Below are 20,105 nucleotides of genomic sequence, written 5' to 3'. Positions count from 1 at the left end.
ATAATGAGACGTCAAGAGCAGCAGCTCAGACCAAGGAGAGATTTGGAAGAATTCTTCCAGCCAGAAAAGGAAACACAGCACTTTTCCAGCACGGAATACTAAGGGATGTCCTCTTTCCATTCCAGTCTCTCCAAAAATACCAGCTGGGGGGAAAATACCAAAGTGAACTGACAAAAGCAAGGAGAGCAGAAATCACTCCCATTAGAGCAAGCCTCATTAAATAAGTCGCAGGCAATTAACAAGTTTGAAACAAAGCAAAAAAAAAAACCAAACAAAAAATCCAAAACAACAACACAACAAACAAAAATATCCCAAAAATATTTTCTAGAAAAGTTAAGTAGAGAACACAGAAGGGTTGTAATGTAGGGTGATGATCAAGCAAGGAGCTTTATCCTCATTTAAGAAGAGGCTTTCTTCTCCCATATATTAAAAAGCTAAACCAAAATTTCACTGCTCTATTAATTAAATCTATTTCATTCTCCCTGTTGCAATCCAGAGTCAGAGCAAGTCTGTTTTTCTGCCCTTAGCATTAGCTGAGGGCTCTTGTAATCAGACAAAATTGCAGTCAAAACTAGCTAATAAATCCTTGCTTTATTTCTGTGTTTGGACAAGCAGCTGGATTTATCCCTGCTCTGCAGTCTCCAAGGGATGATTGTGCCAGTATAAAGGAGCATAACATTACATTTTGGCCCATGCAGGTTTCCAGGGGACTCTGCCAGAGGCCCTGGGTACTGGCAGGAATTCAAAGCACTTATTTCCAATAGAGCTGAACAGAGAGACTGTACTTATTTAGAAAAATAATAAGGTTTAAAAACTGTCATTGTTACAGAATTGTGAGCTGCAACTCAAAACAAACATGTGGTCCTCAAAGCCCAACTGGAAACCTGCAAGATAAACTGAGAAGGAGGTTTGTCCCTGACTAACTCCTCCTCAAAAAAACAAGCTATGTAGTAATTGTTCTATTTTTAATTTTCACCAAATCCATATTTTCCAGCCAATGCTGGCATATCCCTGCACTATCCTGAATAAATTAGTGCCTGTCTATCAGTCATCCTTGCCAAGAGAAACTTGACAGTAAAAGTAAGCCAAAGTGAGAAAAAAAAAAAAAATAGAGAGGTGTAAACAGAAGTGAAGGTGTGTCATGGGAGATGGGATTCAGCAAATCAGGCAAAGCAGAAGCCAGTAATGGAGTTTAAAAAGCCCAGGAGAAGCAGGATATCTCTTACTAACCTGAACACCCAGACTGGTGTTCCACCAGCCCTACAAAAACTTTACTCAGCCAGAGTAAGGAATAATCCCCTGGCAGGAGCTCACCCCAGCACTGAAGGGAGCAGCTGGGAGAATGGGAATTTTCTCCAATGAAAAATGAGACTTTTCTTCAGCTTCTCAAATCCAGCCCTTCCGAGTTTCTTCAGTCTGATTCTCCCACTCTGCACCCACACACAGGTCTCACTTTCAAAAATATACTAAAATTACTCTTTTTTTGTTGTTTTTTCTTCTCCCATTAAGTGCATCAGAAATATCCAAATATCTTTATCCTGAAACGCTCAATCCATCTATTCCTCTATAAAACATTCCATCAACTCTCCAGATTGCCAGGCTAGCAGAAAAGGCCACGGGACCTTGTGGCATCAGAGTCTTGTTCTGGTGGCAAATACTTCCAGAAAAAGAACCATTTTCATGTACACAACCTCTGTGCATTATCTGCATTGCAGCCACGGGATGGTTCATCACAGACAAATAGTCAATATAAATGTTATAAAATTATAATGTTATAAATAAAAATATAAATGTAAACCTAATTGTTTCACCTTCCAAAATATAGGAATAGAAGAACAGTTCTCAGAGTGTAGTAAAATTTGGATTTAAACTTCTTTCTTCCTCATTTATGAGTTATTTCTGCTAAGAAATTTAAGATTTACTTCCAAATCCTAAATTGCTAAAAATCTCAGAAACAGCCATCTTAAAATATTGGAACTTAGAGAAATTCAGCTCTGAAGTACAAAATGTTCCTTCTCTCACATTCATACTGGGTATCTATAAATGTCTAAAAACTAAAACTGCTGCTTTAATAGATCTGCCTTTAATGAGCTACACGATTGATCCAGCTAATTGATAATGCAGCCCTGCTTTGGAGAGTCCCAGCAGCCTCATCCTTAGGATTCCCAGACACCAGGGCAAACACCATGCCCCTTGAAATTTCAAACACGTGGCACAAAACTTTAGGGGAAAAAAACAAAACTGCAGAGTTGCAAAAGGAGTAATAAAAAATATTATTGACTGCAGAAAGCAGTAACATTGACAGGCACTGTGTTAGGAGCTGAGCACAAAATTTCAGGCTGTAGCACCTCCCTAAAGGAGCACATAGTTTTATTAGAAAAAGTAAAGAGTGTTTCATATGAAGGACTGCATAATGGTGAATTCTGGGGGTTGTTTTTTGTCTCATCCTTAAAAACAAGAACATTCCCAGCTGCAGTGTCCAGCTGGCTGGAAGAGCCCTGCCAGGGGAACTTTTCCTTGCTCCTGCAATCACTGTAAGTTGTATGTCTTAATTCATGGTGTCAAGCTCTGCAGAAACATTCCCACATATGCAGAGCCAAAAATGATGTGGTGAACACAGTGAAAGTATTGCACACTGCAGCCTCCAGGCTTAAAGTAAATGACTTTTGATTAGACTCATAAATTAGTGAACATGTGGCTGCAGCAGTTGTCAGGAGTTATCAGATAACACAAACTTTACATGGAATCAGAACTAATTCCTGCACAGTGCTACTGCGTAAAGGCTGCAGCAACAATGGCAGACGTATCATTAAATGGGCAAACCTAGAAATATAATTAAATTAACTGATAATCATCTCTCTTCTTCTATCCAGACTCTAATTTAATGCACTTGTAAATGTAATGAGGTTCACTGAATTGAAAAATACTGTGGAAATAACAGAAACAAGATTAAATTAATTGCACGACATACTGATAAGAAAGCTTGCCTCAAATTATGTGAAGCACATTTCTAAAAGCCATTAAAAGGCCAGTCACATATCATGCACCTTGATGACAAATAGCACATTTAAATTATTGTTTTCCTAACTGGAATATCTGTTGTGTTTCCTAGAACCATATGCTAATTGGTTGGTGCTCTCTCATCTTCAGGTAAATAAACATGTGAAAAACACTTGGGCAGTGAAAAATTAAAATCTGGCCAACAACCAAAATTACTTCTGCTCCAGTCATTTCCATGTGATTCACACTACAGAATTTGAGATGAAGACATGCTAAATGTATTTATACCTCGCAGCAGCTTGGGTGAAAAATTATGTTTTCTTCCCTAAGAAACCACCATTTAGATTTCCACAAACAGGAATAAAGCATTCATTCTGAAGGCAAAATAAGCAGCTCTCAGTTGTGCCTGGAGGTGTTCTGGACAATGCAGCATCTCTGAAGCACCATCAAACATACAGAGCAACCATCCATTTTTATTGTGGGTTTTTTTACTTAAAAAGAACCCTGAACAGGAATTCCACCATCTCTCTACTGTGCAAGGACTCGACTGCGTTTGATGCCTTAATTTAAGAAACAAGAAAATCCTCACATAAAAGCACATTAGATATTTTAGCTTATTTGAAAGGGATCCTTTTCTGGCACGTGCCAGTAGACCAAAGTTTCAAACCCTAGTGGGAGCCACAAGGCATCCAATGCCAAGGATTTCAGTGGAATCCTGTCAAGTAATTCCAAATTTGTATTTCCTCACAGCGAGATTAACAACAAAGGATCTGCATTAGCAGCCAGTGACAGAGCACTTAAGCTCCCATTCCCCTGACACTCCAGAGGGCAAACAGAGGGCTGGAACCAGAGCTTCTTGTTTTAACAGTGAAAAGCAGACAGTGGCAACTCCCCAGGTGGATTTCTGAGCAGCAACACGCTGCAGTGACAGGAGGAATACAAAATCACAGCTGGCCAAGACACTCCTGAGCTGGAGAGCAAAGAGAGGAGAGAAATGTGGAGAGACAGTGAATTAAATCATAGGGCATCCTGCTTTAATGCCAGGGCACTCCAGTCCTGACCCAACAAAAGGTCAAGCAGACACTTGGAAGAAGGTGAGAATCCCACTAATATCAGCTCAGTTAATGAAATGGAAGCCAGGCAATGAAAAGGCTCAAAAGGCAGAAAATTCTGATGACACAAAACTTCCTTCGTGTTCTTGTTCTTTCAAAGGCCTTGGTAGAAAATTACCTGAGAAAGGCTGCATCATTTTTCTTCCAGACTGGATTCATCTGACCTGGCTTTCCATGTCTGGAGGCAGCTCTGCCAGCCTGGGCATCCTCTGCTCTGCTGCTCACCAGGACAGGGCTCTCCTGAGCAGGATCCCTCTCTGGGGGTACACCACAGAACTTGAAATAGCCAGACAAGACCACACACTTCATACACTTGAACTTAAGTCTCATCCTGTTTTTACTCTAATTATCCCTTCCTCATTTGGGACCTTTAAAGATATTTTACTAAGTGTTTATATACAGTTCTATCATATTTTTTTCTAGGCTCTGTTTTTATAAACAGTCAGTTAAGTTATGAGCTTTAATAAAGATCACTCTCAGGACTTCTTGTAGTAAAGTTGCCCATTATTCACTAAATATTCAGTTCTTAAGGAAGAGAAATTGTGAAATTAGAGGTGTATGGATACACTTGGGGAGCATTCCAGGAGGGTTTATGTCATTATAAACAATGCTACAAAAGGGAAACTCAATGTTTACACTGCATATATGTCTGGTTACCTACAAAAACCAACATTATTCCAGGAACAGATGGTTTGTCAAGGTGGCCATACAGGATTTTATTTCCTAATTTCAGCATGCGTTCAGTATAACTTTAGTTCCAAAAAGATCTGGTCCTAAAATCCATTAAACACTGACAATAGAGTAGAAATTAGTGTTAATTAGTCTGGGCCTCCTCCCAAATCTCTACCAATTAAACAAGTGTTTAGTGCTATTAAGCTTACATGTTATAAATCTTTATCTGCATAACAGTGTTACAAAATGGAAAAGGAAGAAAGCAGGAAAGTATGGAAAAAGTTAAAAAAATCTAAAACCAAAAGTAGCTGAAATATTAAAAAAGGAAAACCAGCTGCTTCCTCTTTTCCCCCTCTAAGTTACCAGAACAAACAGGCATTTTAAAACTCACAACTCTGTGTGAGATTAATATCAGGTTTTTAGGGTCCAAAATAAATTTTACATATCATGTAAGAGGGCAGACAAAACTAAATTCTCCAAGGGTGATTTCCTACAGAGTCTCAGGCATTGATCATGCCATTTGTGACATAAGGGAGCAAAGCTGGGAGGAGGACAGGGGTGGAAGGAAGGAGAAAAGCTTTCTAATCTACTTCAAGATAAAAGCAAAACTTGGAAACTTGTGTGAAAAATAGCATTCTAATGCAGGGCACTGAAATGAGCCAGTAAACCCAGAAGAGCTTCACATTCAGCAAGTCAGGTGTCAGAGCAGAGCTCTGTGCTTTGAGGGGCTGGCTCAGAGCAGCACCCATCCAGCTCAGCCTCTCACCTCTCCCCATGCTCATTGCAGGTGCTTCAGAAAAAGACAGAAACAAATGGCCTCTGTTCCCCACACCTCTTTCATTTCTAAAATCACTTATGACTAACCTACTGCTGAGATAAAATGCTTATTTACAGCTACTTGAACATCTATACAGATGTTTACAGGGAAAATCAATCATAATGTATTTCTGAGCAGAAGCAAAGTGTCTTTTTCAAAAAATTCACAAGTGCATCCAAACCCAGCGATTCCACAGCCTCTCCAGACCCTTGCCCTGGGGTTTGTGTAATCTCTTTGTTAACAATGTTTTCCTAATGCCTGGAAAGAATTTCCTGTGTTGCAGCCTGTGTCCGCTACCCTTCCAACTGCCTCTGCAGGGACTCTGGCTCCATCTTTTGTGTGCATTTATCTGTCAATAAAGCACCAGCCTGATCCTCCAAACACCTCAGGTCTCCCTGCACCTCTCTGTGCCTCAGGCAGCAGCAGCAGGGGCACAGAGACCCAGAGCAACTCCAGAGCTGGAGCACTGTGCAAGGGGAGCGCAAAACCAGCTCCTGCTCCTCTCCCACTCTGGGACAGCCACTGGAACCCCAGAATTTCTTCCTTTTGCAGGCAGGGTAATCAGTTAGGGGTAGGAAGCCTTGATAAAGATGACAGATGCATTTCCTGAGCAGGAGCAGTGGCAAAGGCAGCAGGGGTAGAAGGTGACAAATTGCATTATGGTAACAGCAGCTCTCACAAGGCTTGATTAGTCTGCACTGGCTTCTCTGCCAGATACATCACGGCCAGAACTGGTCAGAGGGTAAATTTGTATGAGAACAGGAAATAATTGCCTAACAATAACAACATAATGGTCACCTCAGTTTTTAAAGATGATGAAACATCCCCATCCAGCTGGAGAGAAGATAATTTTTGGCTAACGTTCAGGAAGCAAATGTTGGTTATGCTGGACCAGCAGAGAGAGGATGAACAGCCAATCTAATCACTGGCAGCTCTTCTCCTCACACATCTAATAAAAGGACACTTTGCACATGGCATATTTTTGATAAAGTGGAGGGGAAAATGCAAGACAGGAATTTGCTAAAGGAGCAGGAAAAGGGTGCTTTGCATAATCACTTTTAATAGGTATAGGAAAATAAGCAGAGGAAAGGTGAGGAGGATTTTAAGCATATCCAAGTGCCTTGCAGCTGGGGTGTAGAACACATCTATCATCCTAATTGTTGCTTAGTCTTGAGTACTTGACAAGTAGAACATCTGTGTCCAGATAGCACAGGCCTGGATAGACCATGCCAACACCTTTGGGATCCCTGCCCTGCTGTGGGAAAGATCAAAGCCCAGAGTAAAGGACCCCTGTGTGTGTCCCTGGGACACAGATGACACCAGCAGCTCAGGGACCCTCCAGCAAGGACCTGCCCTGTGGGACCTGCCTTCCCACCAGGCTGTGTCTGGCCAGGTGCTGCCCTGGGAATCCTCCAGGCTGCAACAGAAGGAAAACAAACTCAGCCTTTGTGATCCACCCACAGCTGTGTGGCAGCTCCTGAGCCCTGCCTGTGTCAGCTCACACATTCCATGACAAAATACCTGCCAGAGCTCTTGTTCCTGTGCAGGAACACAGGAGAATCCACCTGTGTTGGACAGGTTTGTGGCTGGATGAGCGGGGGGGTAAAGAGGCATTATAAATTACCAGTACAATAATGCCAGTAAGATTCCACACTCACTCGAGGCAGCAGGAAGAATTTTTTTGGGGAGCTGAAAAGATAAACTCAAAAAGCCCCTTTGCAGACACTAAAACCTCACCTAGAACATTAAGCCTGTGGGGTAATGTTCATACCACCCCAAGATCTGCTCTGACCGAGGAACATCCTCAACCCCGGCCAGGGCAGCAGTGCTGGAACCTTCTCCAGGATCCCTGCTCTCCCACAAGGCTGAGAATCATTGACTTTCCAGTCAGGGAGCCTAGTGCACAGTTCAATGGATGAGCAGAAAGACAAGGACAGCTGGAAAGGTCACTGCAATAATTAAAACTTACACCTCATGAATTACACAGAGACTTTCCTTCTCCATTTCTAGACAAGACACACACTTGTTGGGATGAACAGTGGTGAAACTGTGACCAAGAACCCCAGCTCACCCCCCCATGCAGAGTCAGGGCTCAGAGCAGCTTCAGGAGCTCAGTCTATCTCCACACTGGCAGTGGAGTGCTCTGGCTGAGCCTGAGCCCTTCCCAGGGCTCCAGGCTGGAGTCCTGCAGGGAATTTCAGAGGAGCTGCAGGGACCCTGCCCTGGCAGTGCAGCCCCTCCTGCCCTGCCAGGGCTGCTGCGTCCTCACAGCTGGGCAGCATTCCATCCCTTCTGGGACACAAGGTGTCCCCAGCCTGGCAGGGACACCCAGAGCAGCTGACAAAGCCCAAGCACCTGCCTCCAGCTGCACCCATGAGACGTGCTGGCAACAACAGCAGCCCAGACTGCCTTTAACACACAGCCAAAAACAGAGACCCAAGAAAGACCTGTCAAAGCATCAGAAAAGGTTGTTGTCTTGCCTGACCTACCCAGTACAGCCACCAAGCACGTGCCAGCCCTCCAAGATGAGCCCCTTCTCCGCTTTCACAAGAACACCACCTCAGTACACGTGTTTTTTCTCCTTGGTGCTCAGTGCTTTTCACAAACCTGACAGCCAAGCACATCATGCACAGAAAAAAGACACCTCAGGAGAGGGGTGGGAAAGCTGCTGTGGAAGCCTTGTGAGCACAGCCTGCAATAAATCTAATCTTACATATCACAAACCATGCACAATTAGGAGGGGCAATAAGGAACTGCAGCTGCAGGATTATTTGTGCTCAGTATTTATCACAGGATGATATCAAGCTCATAAAAGGCTAGGCTTTTGAGGGCAACACTGTAAATAATTTTTTTCCCCATAATTTCTGCAATACTCAACAAAAAACCAGCTTCTGTAAACACCAACATGTATCCTGCACAAAAACAGCAGTTTGAAAATCTCAGTTTTTAGAGAACTGTTTTAAAAATGTCTTTTCCCCCCCTCTGTTCTGTCAGGTTACCATGGGATTTACCAGGACTCTTAATTTATGGAGATGTTTTCATTGTGTGTGTGAAAGCATGCATGTAAATGCATTCTTGTCACATTAAATTCTAACTGCTAAGTCCAGAAGTGAATTTAGGGGAATACTTAAATACACTGTATTTCTCAACTGATTTTCAAAACCAGATTACGCTTTTAAAAAAGCCAAGTGCAGAGAACACTCCTTTAGGCCACCAAGGGCCACAAATTCCACTGTTGTTTCAAAAACCCAGTTTTGAAACTGAAAAAATTCAGTTATGAGGCAATTTTCATTTGTTTGTTTTATTCAATCACCAAGGAAGACACAGTTGGACCCTCTGTACTGGAGACAAATTTGGACCATGAATCTCAAACCTATTGGTTCCAAGCACTGAGGGAAAGTTCAGGGAACTCTTGAGGTTCTTCATCCCAACTGCAGTTAAGTTGGCTCAGTGATTTAATAACATTCCAGCCTGAGAATGAGCACATTAGGAAGGTTTCTCTATTTATTTCCCTTTTTTACTTCTTTTTTTTCTGCTCTGCCCCCTATCAATACATTTTTAATCTTGTGAAGGTTTAATTTTATTTGCACTGATGCATCTTGGGTCAATAATGAGAACACAGCACCCCAATTTCAACAAAACATCTTCCCAGGAGGAGATTTCCTCAACCAGCGCTGCTGCATCACGGGAATTATTCTAGAACCCCATAAATGTCTTTTTTAAAAAATGCTTTGGAGATATAAGACTATGTTCCCCTACAGAAAATGAAGCTGGAAAGCTGGCATCACAAGCACAGAAGAGAAAGAAAAACCTTTCTGTCAGCCCTGGCACAGCTCTCTGCCATGAAATGCCCAAGGATCCTTTAGGAATTACTCTACAGGTCTGAATGGTCAAGAAACTACTGGAATATTGATTAGAGATCATACAGAGTATTAAATGCTCAGCATGGCACTGCTGACCAAGGGAATGCTGTGTATTCTCTTCTAGGCATGTTATCAGCTAATCTCAAAGTATGAGCAACACCCTCCTCCTCCTCCTCCTCTTGCCTTGACAGAAAGGCAAAGCCCACCTGAATTCATCTCTTCCACTCTGGGTAATATTCCTGTGGATTGGGTTGGGAAGTGCTGAAGGAGATGAACAAATGCACTGTGGTCCCACCTGGACAATGGGCAAACTGAGCCCAAATGTCCATGTCATTCTCATGGCTGTCCTCCATATTTGGGAACACAGTGAGACTGCTAGCCCACGTCACGTGCACAACTACAAAATTCTCTTCTTGATTAACCTAAAGAGGGCCCCTAATCTGTGTTTGATTTCTGTATGTTCAACTTCATTTTAAGTCAAATCTGGTAGTTCACTACTAGCTCTGTACTCTGTCATCATATAAATGATACCTTAGAAAAAAACAAACAAAATAATAAGCCAAACCCAAAGCAACACCCTACCTCACAACTGATTTAGGATTTCAAAGTGCCCCCTTTTAAAAGAACAACATTTACATTTTGACAAGCAGTAAAAACACCAGCAATCAGAAGCCTACTAGGACGCATGGAGCATGTAAATCACAGTCACTCATGGCTCAGAGGTTCTCAAGTATTTATTCAGTATTTGTAAGCAGGCAATCATTGTCACTTCCCTGTATCCAAAACAGCTCTCTTCTAAAATGCCTTTTTCTTATTGCTTCACTGTGAGTAAGGTCTTCTGTGCATGCAGCACCTCAGCTGTGTCCCTGAGTTATTATTAACCAAACAAATCATCTCTCTCCAGGAGCAAACAGTAAATTTGCTCTGATGGAGATGGCTGTTCCATCACTTTGGCTTTCCCCTATGCATTGTGTCATCAGCCACGTCCTTCCACTGCCTGACCCACTGCCACAATGGTGAATTTAACCCTTGCACTTGTGAGGGACTGTAGGAGAAGCTCTGTTCAGATATTCTGATTTCTTTTAGTAGTCCCATACTGATTTTCCAAGAACTGATGGCCCATTTTAAGCAGCATTAAATGTCCTTCAATCCAGTCTCTGACTGTGCAGTCATTCCTGATCTCCTGAACCCTGTCACACCCACCCTCTGCCAGATGGGAGAAGTTCCCTGGCCCAGCAAATCCACCACCTCTCAAATTAAGACAATGAAAGGCTTGGACAGCATTCTGTCTGTGTCATTCAAAAATATTCATGTGCTGCACTGAGGGCCAAGCAAAATAAGTCTTTGAGAGGCAAATGAGAAATTCTAAAGCCCTCTGACAGCACTACAGAAAAAAGGAATCACTGAAATAACGGCTCCATTTCCAGGAAAAAGAAATTCCTTATCAAGATGGGATTACTTTGGAAACTTCTAGAACCGATGCCTTCCCCACACTTGCTGGTACAGCCTTAAAAGCCATGTGATACAGTAAACAAACAGCCCAGAGCTGGAGTTAAATCAGGTTTTGTCTTTTACATGTTGGGTTTGATTTTCTCTTGCCAGAATGTGTATAGAAAGGCCATGTGTGAAGGTGCTAAAATAAAACCACTGCATGTTTTTAACCCTGATACTCACAACCTGAACTTCTCTAATGCTACTCTTTTGATTTTAAAAGAGAAATAAATGCAAACATGCATCTTTAAAAGCTTTGTGGAACAATAAATTATCAAAAGAAGAGAGATGAAAATGAGGAATGGAAGGGTTTACCTTGTTCCATCAAATTATCCCTAAACAAGCACGGGTGGATTGAAGACATCTTAGAAATATCTAACATATTTTGCTTAGACTTCTGCTATGATAATACCCTCTATTAGAAATAAAATTCTACTGTATTTCACTTTCACTGGAACCAGCCCCAGCTCACATCAGCACGTGCAGCAGATCCCTCTCTACAGAGAGCAATGGTAGATTCATATTCAAAATATATTGAGAAACATACTTGAGGCGTGGGAATCTTCTGAAGCACCTGTTAAGGGCAGGAATTCAAATCTGCTCTCTGTGGATGAAGAAACAATTTAGTCTTTCTGCACCTCTGGAATAACATTTGTTAAGAAATTAATATTTACTCTGAAATTACTCAAAATGAAAATAATAGGCAGTAACAAAACAGATATAGATTTTTTTTTTTTTTTTTTTTTTTTTTTTTTTTTTTTTTTTTGATTCTAGTATCAGTGGGACCTGATTCAGACCAGTTTCCATACTGGCACTCCTGGAGTATCTAGCAAAAAACACTTTTTTGCAAAATTCAGCTGGTTTTCTGAATAAATTCCCCCCGCCCCCCTCCAATTTATGAATATCCTGATTGCCTGTAATTTATTGCCTTAATATTAATCACATTACTTTAAATCCTTTAAACAGAATTTAAACCTTATAATCTGGTGCAACACATACAGTTCTCCTGGGATTAAAGAACAAAATGTGCAGACAGTGCTTTGATTGCTGTTGCAATAAAAGCCTGTATAAAATGGAATAATCCAACTCAAGATTTAGCTAACCACCACATATCTTCTAGCCATTTTGTAAAGGAGTAAAAGAATAGTTCTGACTCTGGTCTACAACTACTTCAGGCTCAAGGATTCTTTAAAAAACAAAACAACACAAAAGAACCTTGCACATGAATAGGAACAAACCAACACACAGCAAAAAAATGTGATACCTGTGAAACAAAAGGTGGGCACTGCGCACAGGTTGTGGACTCTGTGATCCTGGAGGACTTTTTCAACCTTAGTGGTTCTATGAATTTAAAAAGCATGCAAAAAAGAATGGGCTATTGATTAGCTCATCCAAGTCTTGTAATTGAAATGCTTTGAGAGTTAAATCTGTGCCATCCTCCAACAAAAAAGTATGTGGGGCGAGAAATGTGTCAAAATCACTATGCATTTTCAAAAATTCATAATTGTACCACAGTCTGATGTTGTGAAAGCTGGCATAAAAGTAAAATGCAAAGTGTTGGTTACAAAGATGTGGGATAAGACTACTTTGGTAACATTTGGGTTGTTTTTTTGCTAATATTTTTGTTGAAACCCTTAAATAATTAAAGAACAGCTATTTAATACAAATGACAAAAAAGTTGTAGCAATTAGCATGTTTATGTTGTGCTTGCAAGGAAGGAACAACATTTCACAGTAATTGCCTTGTAAGAAGGTTATTTTCCACACTGCAGTTCCAGCTGCACCATAGATTTAACACACTTGCCTGTAATTGTTAAAAACATGACTTTTGCCAGTGCTGAGTGCACCAGTGAAACCCAGCTGCAAGAGCAGGCAGTGGCCCAGGTGAAATGTGGGAGATGGAAGGGGAAAGGTGCTGTCCACCCTCCCTGCTCTGAGCTGCTGCTGGGCCCACACCAGCCTGCCTGGCTCCCTGGGGGTTTGTACCAGGCACATGGCTCACAAAGGTTCCATGGTTTTGTAAAACATTTCATGCCCTAATGTAATTGTCACACTTCCAGGACTTCTCTGACTCCTTGGAGGCCCCCAGAGGCAGGCCACTTAAATTTCAAGCCTCCAAGCATAACCACTGCTCAGCTAAGTCCCACCAGAGAGAGAATTTGAATACAATTCACTTTTGGCACCACAGCAAACCCAGCACTGGTTCAGCATGTGAGATGCTCGACTGTGTAAGGGACACTGCTGCTGGGTGACAATAACAACTCAATCAACTTCCCCAGAACGGGGCACCAGCTAGTTAGGACAAGCCCAGGAGAGAGAAAATATTTAACTCACACTCTTCTACAGAGGGTACCTACTGCTACCCACTGGCTGCTTATAATGCTATCAGACCAGAAAAAATAGCAATTAACAGATTATTTGTTGCTATCAAATTTAAAAAAAATTGTCAAAAAATTATCAAATTTGTGCTTTTTGTTTCATGTAATTTCTTGGTTTAATATCCTCACTTCACCCAGAATTCTTTATGCAGTGCTTCACTCAGTTTCAGGGCTTTCTTTGTCTGGCTCACACCAGGTAGCAGCAGGAGCAGAGTCCCTCCAGAGTTTACAGTCAGGGATTTCAATGAGTTCTGCCCACCTGCTTTCCCACACAATGATTTTAATGGTTTTGCAGGAGCTCACCCTGAGGAATCACATCACAGCACACAGAATCTCTGGTCATCCAAACCTTTACAAACCTGGAAGAGAGAACTCCAAGGTACAATTGCCCATATTCCATGGGTACAAAGGTTGCTAAGGAATCTCAGATGCACTTCACCTGTTTTTAGAGTGTCACTCCAACTGTTCTCTGCTTAGAATGCTAAACCACCTCTGAAAGGGGTGGGATTTGATCTTCTTTCCCAAAACAAGTCACATGCACAAGTCCAGGGGGAGGGGAAAAAAGAGGAAAAGAAGAAGGGAAAGGGAAAGAGGAAAGGGAAAGAGGAAAGGGAAAGAGGAAAGGGAAAGAGGAAAGGGAAAGAGGAAAGGGAAAGAGGAAAGGGAAAGAGGAAAGGGAAAGAGGAAAGGGAAAGAGGAAAGGGAAAGAGGAAAGGGAAAGAGGAAAGGGAAAGAGGAAAGGGAAAGAGGAAAAGAGGGGCCACCATATCCACAAGATAAACAGAGAAATCTGATAGTTTGCAGGAAACAGACACCAGACAAACTGTCCACAGCAGTGGAACAAAGGAGAAGGCTCTGGAGTTCACAGTAATGGGCACAACAATTAATAAGACATATAGCACATGGTAAAATCCCTTCTGCCATCTGTGTCAGCTGTCCCCAGGTGGGAGCTGGGCATGTTTGCCATGTTCATCCGGATTAAGATTGCTGCTCCATGCCAAGTCTGATTTTATTGGCTCCTGTTGGTTCCAATGCTAAAAATCTATCAGCATTGCTGTTTAAAGCTTCTCATAATAGTACCAAACACTCCAAACAGAAAACACAAAACCGCATAGTACTGGAAATTGTGCCTAACCTTAGTGCCTTCAGGGCAATTAACACCCTATGTTGTGCTTATAAATTAATTTTCATAATTGTTTACAAATTATTACATTTGTTAAAGATGCTGCATATAACAGGTTATACAGTAAGAGTGGCAGAAGTAGAGTTATTTTTCTGAAGCATATTTAGGATCTGATCCAGAAAAAAGTAAAATGCACTTCCAATTTAAGATGAACATCAAGACCATGAGCAAAGGAAAATAATATTGTTTCTCTTGATCCCCTAGATAACTGCAGGGGGCTTTCTGTAGGCTTCTCTTCTTTACATCCTCAAATCCAATGCCTCCAGCCAAAGGCAGGGTGTGTACCCAGTGCAATCTGTCACTTTATAAACAGCACCTGAATTTTTTCCAACCACCAAGGGCAGTTTGTTGGGCTTGAAAAGACATCTGCCCTCTCTTGGCTTGCTGGAGAGGCATGGGCAAGTGGCTGGAGAGCACCTCCAAGCGAGCCAAGAGCTGCCTGGAGGGCTGCAGGTGCTGTCCCATGGCTTGGCATAGTGCTGTTTGTACCTGCAGCCCTCCTGCCACCACCAGGAACTGCTCCTGCTCCTCCTCCTCCTCTGCTCCAACATCCCTGTGGTGGTGGTTGCAGGGATCCCAGGACGAGGGAAGAGATGAGAATCTTGACTCCATGTTTCAGAAGGCTGATTTATTATTTTATGATATATGCTATATTAAAAGAAAACGAGCTATTAAAACTGTACTAAAAGAAGAGAAGAAAGGATTTCATCAGAAGGCCAGAAAGGAATGATAATAAAAATCTGTGACTGCTCACAGCCTTGACACAGGTGGCTGTCATTGGTCATCAAGTAAAAACAATTTCACATGCTGGGTAAACAGTTCTCCAAATCACATTCCAAAGCAGCAAAACATGGAAAAGCTGAAGCTTCCCAGATTCTCAGGAGAAAAGATCCTGGCAAAAGGATTTTTCAGAAAATATGTCTGTGACACATCCCCATGTGCATGTGATCTTCTGTAAATCCACATCTGCCTTTGCCACAGTGGTGGGGTTATCAGCAATCACAGCTGCCCAGAGACAGGAGGATTTTCTCAGTGGCCTCTACCTCAGGAACCATCAGGTGGCTGCTTTTTGCATTTATTCCTGTGGTAACGAGAGCTTCAGATGAAACTCCTCACACTGAGAGCAAAACAATCCCCAGAGAAGGCATGAGAGACTTGATTTGGATTCAGGAGAGAAAAGCCACTTTGGGGAGCTCCTGTAGGACTTCCCACTTCATGAGTCACCAGCAGTCACAGGGACTTGTCACAGAATTTTCTTCTGCAAGCACCAAAGGATGACTGTCTTTAAATCAGACATGTTAAATACACTACATCTTGCCTTCAAAAGCAGCTATATTCTGTAACTCCTACGCATCCAGAATAAATTAGCTTTCTTATTCAGTGGTGTCAACAATGGTAAGCCCCAGAGAATAAGGGAGAAAGAGTAATGCTATGCCAAAATACTTATTAATTACACCTCCTCTCAGATGCCTCCCTTGTTGAAACCCTGTTTGGTGCCACATGAAATAAGGAACAACACATAGTCTTTAATTTATGAGCAATAATTCGGAAATTGCCCTCAATTTTTACCTCCTGTTCATTGTTCAACAGTGCTTTATAAAGGAGGAAGATATATTATCCCTTAAACTCTTCCCTGCACACAGCTCCCTGCAGAACACCAGAGAAGAATCTAATCTAAGGTCAAAGAGGTGACTGGGCAATGAGATATTTATCTGCTGCCCACCCCCTGAGATGTCAGTAGAGGTAGCTGATAATGTCAGTTGTGACACTTTTTCTGTAGCTGGCATCTGCCCATTACCAGGTGGAGAAAAAACCTCAGCTCATTTCATACATGAAACTGGAGAGCTGTCATCTGGTAACAGATTTTTATTACTGCCAGGAGTGTATTTGAATTCAAAGTAATGACCTGGAAGTACAAAACTCCATATTCTGTAATCCCACAAGCCGTGCAATTCTCCCTCTCCAGTTACTGCTGAATATCTCTATAGCTTCCTCTGCTGCTCCTGATTTAATATAATGCTATCAACAAACCTCCTTAGTGAGCAGGGTCATGGCAAGATTTACAGTGCTTTTTCACAGGCCTGCAGGTGAATTTATTTTACCCAATATATCCATTTAGATCCATTTTCCCCAGAACATTATTCTTCAAAGACAACTTAGCGAGTTCTTCAGCTTCAGATAAAAGTCAAGCTAAGTGGTGCAAAGATGACAAGGTGTCCTGCATGACCTTAATCAGAAGTTTAAGTGCAGGATAAAAGTGAGAACTGAACCAAGAGCCACTAGCCCGAGTGCCTTTTTTTAAACATCAAGCAGACAAATGTTGCTGCTCAGACACTTTTTTTTTTCTTTTTCTCCAGACTGACACCCACAGCTTGTGGATTGCATTCAGCAGGCAAGGATGGGAGCAATATTCTGAGAAAAGCAGTGTCACTCACCAAACCTCAATGTGAGAAAGCTCAAGGCGTCCTGTAATGACAATGGACAGGGCATTAATGGGAAAGAATTGGAATTTTATCCATAGGTTCAGCACACAGTGTGTGACTGAGCCAGCCTAAGCAAGCCCTCCCTGCCCTTCCCCTTCTGTTCCAGACATTCCAACCCCCACGTGGCCTTTTCTGTCGTGGTGGTGTCACACACACAGGCATGGCTCTGGCAGAACCAGAACTTCCAAATTATTACAGAGCTGTGGGGAAAACTCAAAGCAGATTTCCAGTGCCTGTAAGAGAGCTGGAGAGGCCCTGACAAGGGCATGGCGTGACAGGACAAGGGACAATGGTTTCCACTGCCAGAGGGCAGGGATGGGTGGGATATTGGGCAGGAATTGTTCCCTGGCAGGGTGGGCAGTCACAGGGTGCCCAGAGCAGCTGTGGCTGCCCCTGGATCCCTGGCAGTGCCCAAGACCAGGCTGGACAGGGCTTGGAGCAACGGTAGAAATTGTCCTTGCCATGGCAGGGGGTGGAACAAGACCCTAAAGGTCCCTTCCAACTCACACCTGTGATTCCATCATTCTGAGGTTCAACTCCAATCAAACCCCTGCACACTAGCTGTGAGTCAATAAAGTAACCCGGTTTTAGAAAGCTTTTCTTCTAAATATTTGGCCTCTGGCTTTACAGTTGCAGACAAAACATCAAATAATGAAATTCTTCTTTCCATGCACACTCAACACACAACAGAGCTAATTAGCTTTCAATATTATGGAATCAAATTGCTTGAAGTTCCAACTTCTTAGTTTAGAAATAAAAACAAGTTGCTGAAAAATAACATAAATTTTGGCACCATATCAACCCAATTAAACCTCCAATTCAGTAGAATTCAAAAACCAACCAAAAATAATCTAATAGAGAAATACTAAAACTGGACTTATTCGGTGTGGTGGTGAGAATGACATTAAAATGGTTTTAAAAGACCCATATAGCTAAACAAGATAAAAAAGCATAACTTCACAACCAAAGCAGAGATAAAGAGAAACCACAGACAGACAACTTGAAGAATGCCCTGACTCTGTGGTGCTGTGGAGGCACTGAGGAGAGGAAATCCCTGAGGAGCAATTTCAAGAATTGCAGAAAGTAAAGAAAACTCTTCAGCCAGCCACAAACATCCCGGTATTGCAGGACCCTTCAGCCTCTGGATGGAATTACTTCAAACTTCCCCTGACTTCCAAACTTCTGCAGGGTTTGAAACGTGGATGGAGAACAGTCCTGCTAGAAGGGAGCAGCCAAACACAAATTTTATGCATATTCACAGAGTGACTCTGACTCTTGGAGCTTCTGGTGGTTGAAGCAAAGATAAAAGAACTGTGAGAGAAAGGAAGAAATTTCACATGGATGAAGTAAAACTGACTGATGTGACAGCTTTGATCATTGTTCAGAAGCTGGAAAACAAAACTCCCCGAGAACCTCTGCAGAGACATGGGCTGTGCCAAGACCTGGCACACAGAAGTTTTCTGGGGGAACACAAGTAGGCAGGAAAGAAGTAAAAAAGAAGTAAAAGAGGACAGAGAGGCAGCTGGAACTCTGAGGGCCAAAAAATAGTTTTAAAAAAAAATCAAACTATCAAAATAAAGCACTATTTGGGAGGAAACCAGAGGGTTTTATCCAAAAAATCTTATCTGAATGTTCTTGATCAACTAAATCTACCAGCAGAAGCAAACTGAGACAGAGCTCTGTCCTGAGTGTCAAGTTGTATTCAGGTGAAAGATTGTCTAGTAAACATTAATATAAAACCCTGAGTAATTAAATCCTTTTCATTTTTAACAACAGATAATCAGCATATAACATTTAACCTTTTTCACTTAACTTTGGTAATATAAGAAGCTGAAATGTGCTGCAACAGGTTCCTTTTATATCTATTTATGATATGACCTCTTTATATTTACATGTACTTACATGCATATATTTGTAGGAAATCTGTACATTAATCAATATTTATCATTCTGTAGTAACTGAAAAACTACCCTGCAGTAGATACACCAGAGAAATCAAACTGAACAATGCAGACATGAGATACTGAAAACAGAGCAGGTAATTCCTATTTGTTAGCTTATTCAACAATGATTGAACATTTTGGGAACAGCTGCCATGGTAAAGACTCAACATCCCCAGCCTTCCAGTGATGTGCAAGGGCAACAGTGTTCATCCCTCCAGATCTCTCCCCAGTGATATGCCAGAAATTATATTCCTGATGTTCACCAATTTATATAAAACACAGTGGGAAAAGGAAACAGAAACACTTAGAAAAGCCACTCAGATAAAAGGGGAGCCTTTTTCTAGTTGATAAATGCACTCAGTAGCACATTTCTTTATGTAATCTCTCTTCAGACAGTAGAAGGAAGCCTCTGCAGATTTTTTTTTTTAAATAGATGAAACATGAATCATTTTATCTTTAAATTACATAACAAGAATGCAAATTAATCAGCATCCTTAGACAACTACAAAGTTGATTAAGTGGCTCTTAAAGTCAGAAGATACCAGAACTGTTGAGCAGTTCTTTTTGCATTGGCTGTAACCCTCAGTATTCCTCCAAAGCAACATGAGGAAAGCTGGAACATTAATATCCATTAGAGGGAAAGCCTGGTAGGGATGTGAGAGTGCTCTGGCTGTGCTGTAATCGATAGGTTACCTGTTCAATAGAGGGCAGACATTACTTTTACTCCAAGACAAATACACTGGAAGTTATGTTTTGTTCCTGTCATCGAGCAGCTCTTTCTCATCCCAGCTTTTGTTGAGCTTTCCATCCACAGAGTAATGAGCCCAGGACTTTTTCATGACTGAGGGGGGGGCCTTCATTTTTCAGAAAAATATCTGTCCCTCATCTGACATAAAGCACCACTTAAGGATGAAGCAATGGCATGAAAGGTGCAATAGAAGCAAAAAAAAAAAGGGGAGAAAAAATAAATTCCACTGCAGTCACTGTTTCTTTATGGAGTAAACTATTCAACTCTGTTTCCTGACAGAGCAGGAAACTCTGGGCAGGTAGACAGCCAAGTGTAGAGAGAAAACAAGAACAGCTGGCTGAGAGAGCTCAGAAGCTGGGTGGCAGTGGCAGTGCAGACCAAAGATCAGTCTGAAGCTGGATGAAATTAAAAGACTCT

General features: G+C 41.8%; 1 protein-coding gene across 31 annotated transcripts in view; it reads right to left on the bottom strand.

The window, feature by feature from the left end:
* Window positions 1–20,105, bottom strand: part of RBFOX1 (RNA binding fox-1 homolog 1) — a 1,186,796-nt gene that overhangs the window by 548,766 nt on the left and 617,925 nt on the right. For 10 of the 31 annotated variants that reach the window (XM_059861573.1, XM_059861570.1, XM_059861572.1 and 7 more), the window contains one exon: window positions 16,951–16,981. The exons of the other annotated variants lie outside the window; for them this stretch is intronic. The gene's annotated coding sequence lies outside the window, so the exon portion shown is untranslated. The remainder of the gene's footprint in view (window positions 1–16,950; window positions 16,982–20,105) is intronic. 31 annotated transcript variants of the gene reach the window in all.

Source organism: Haemorhous mexicanus, chromosome 17 (genome assembly GCF_027477595.1).
Source record: "Haemorhous mexicanus isolate bHaeMex1 chromosome 17, bHaeMex1.pri, whole genome shotgun sequence".
Classification (NCBI taxonomy): Eukaryota; Metazoa; Chordata; class Aves; order Passeriformes; family Fringillidae; genus Haemorhous; species Haemorhous mexicanus.
Note: the sequence above shows the minus strand (reverse complement) of the source record. Positions and strands in the feature narration are given on the sequence as shown.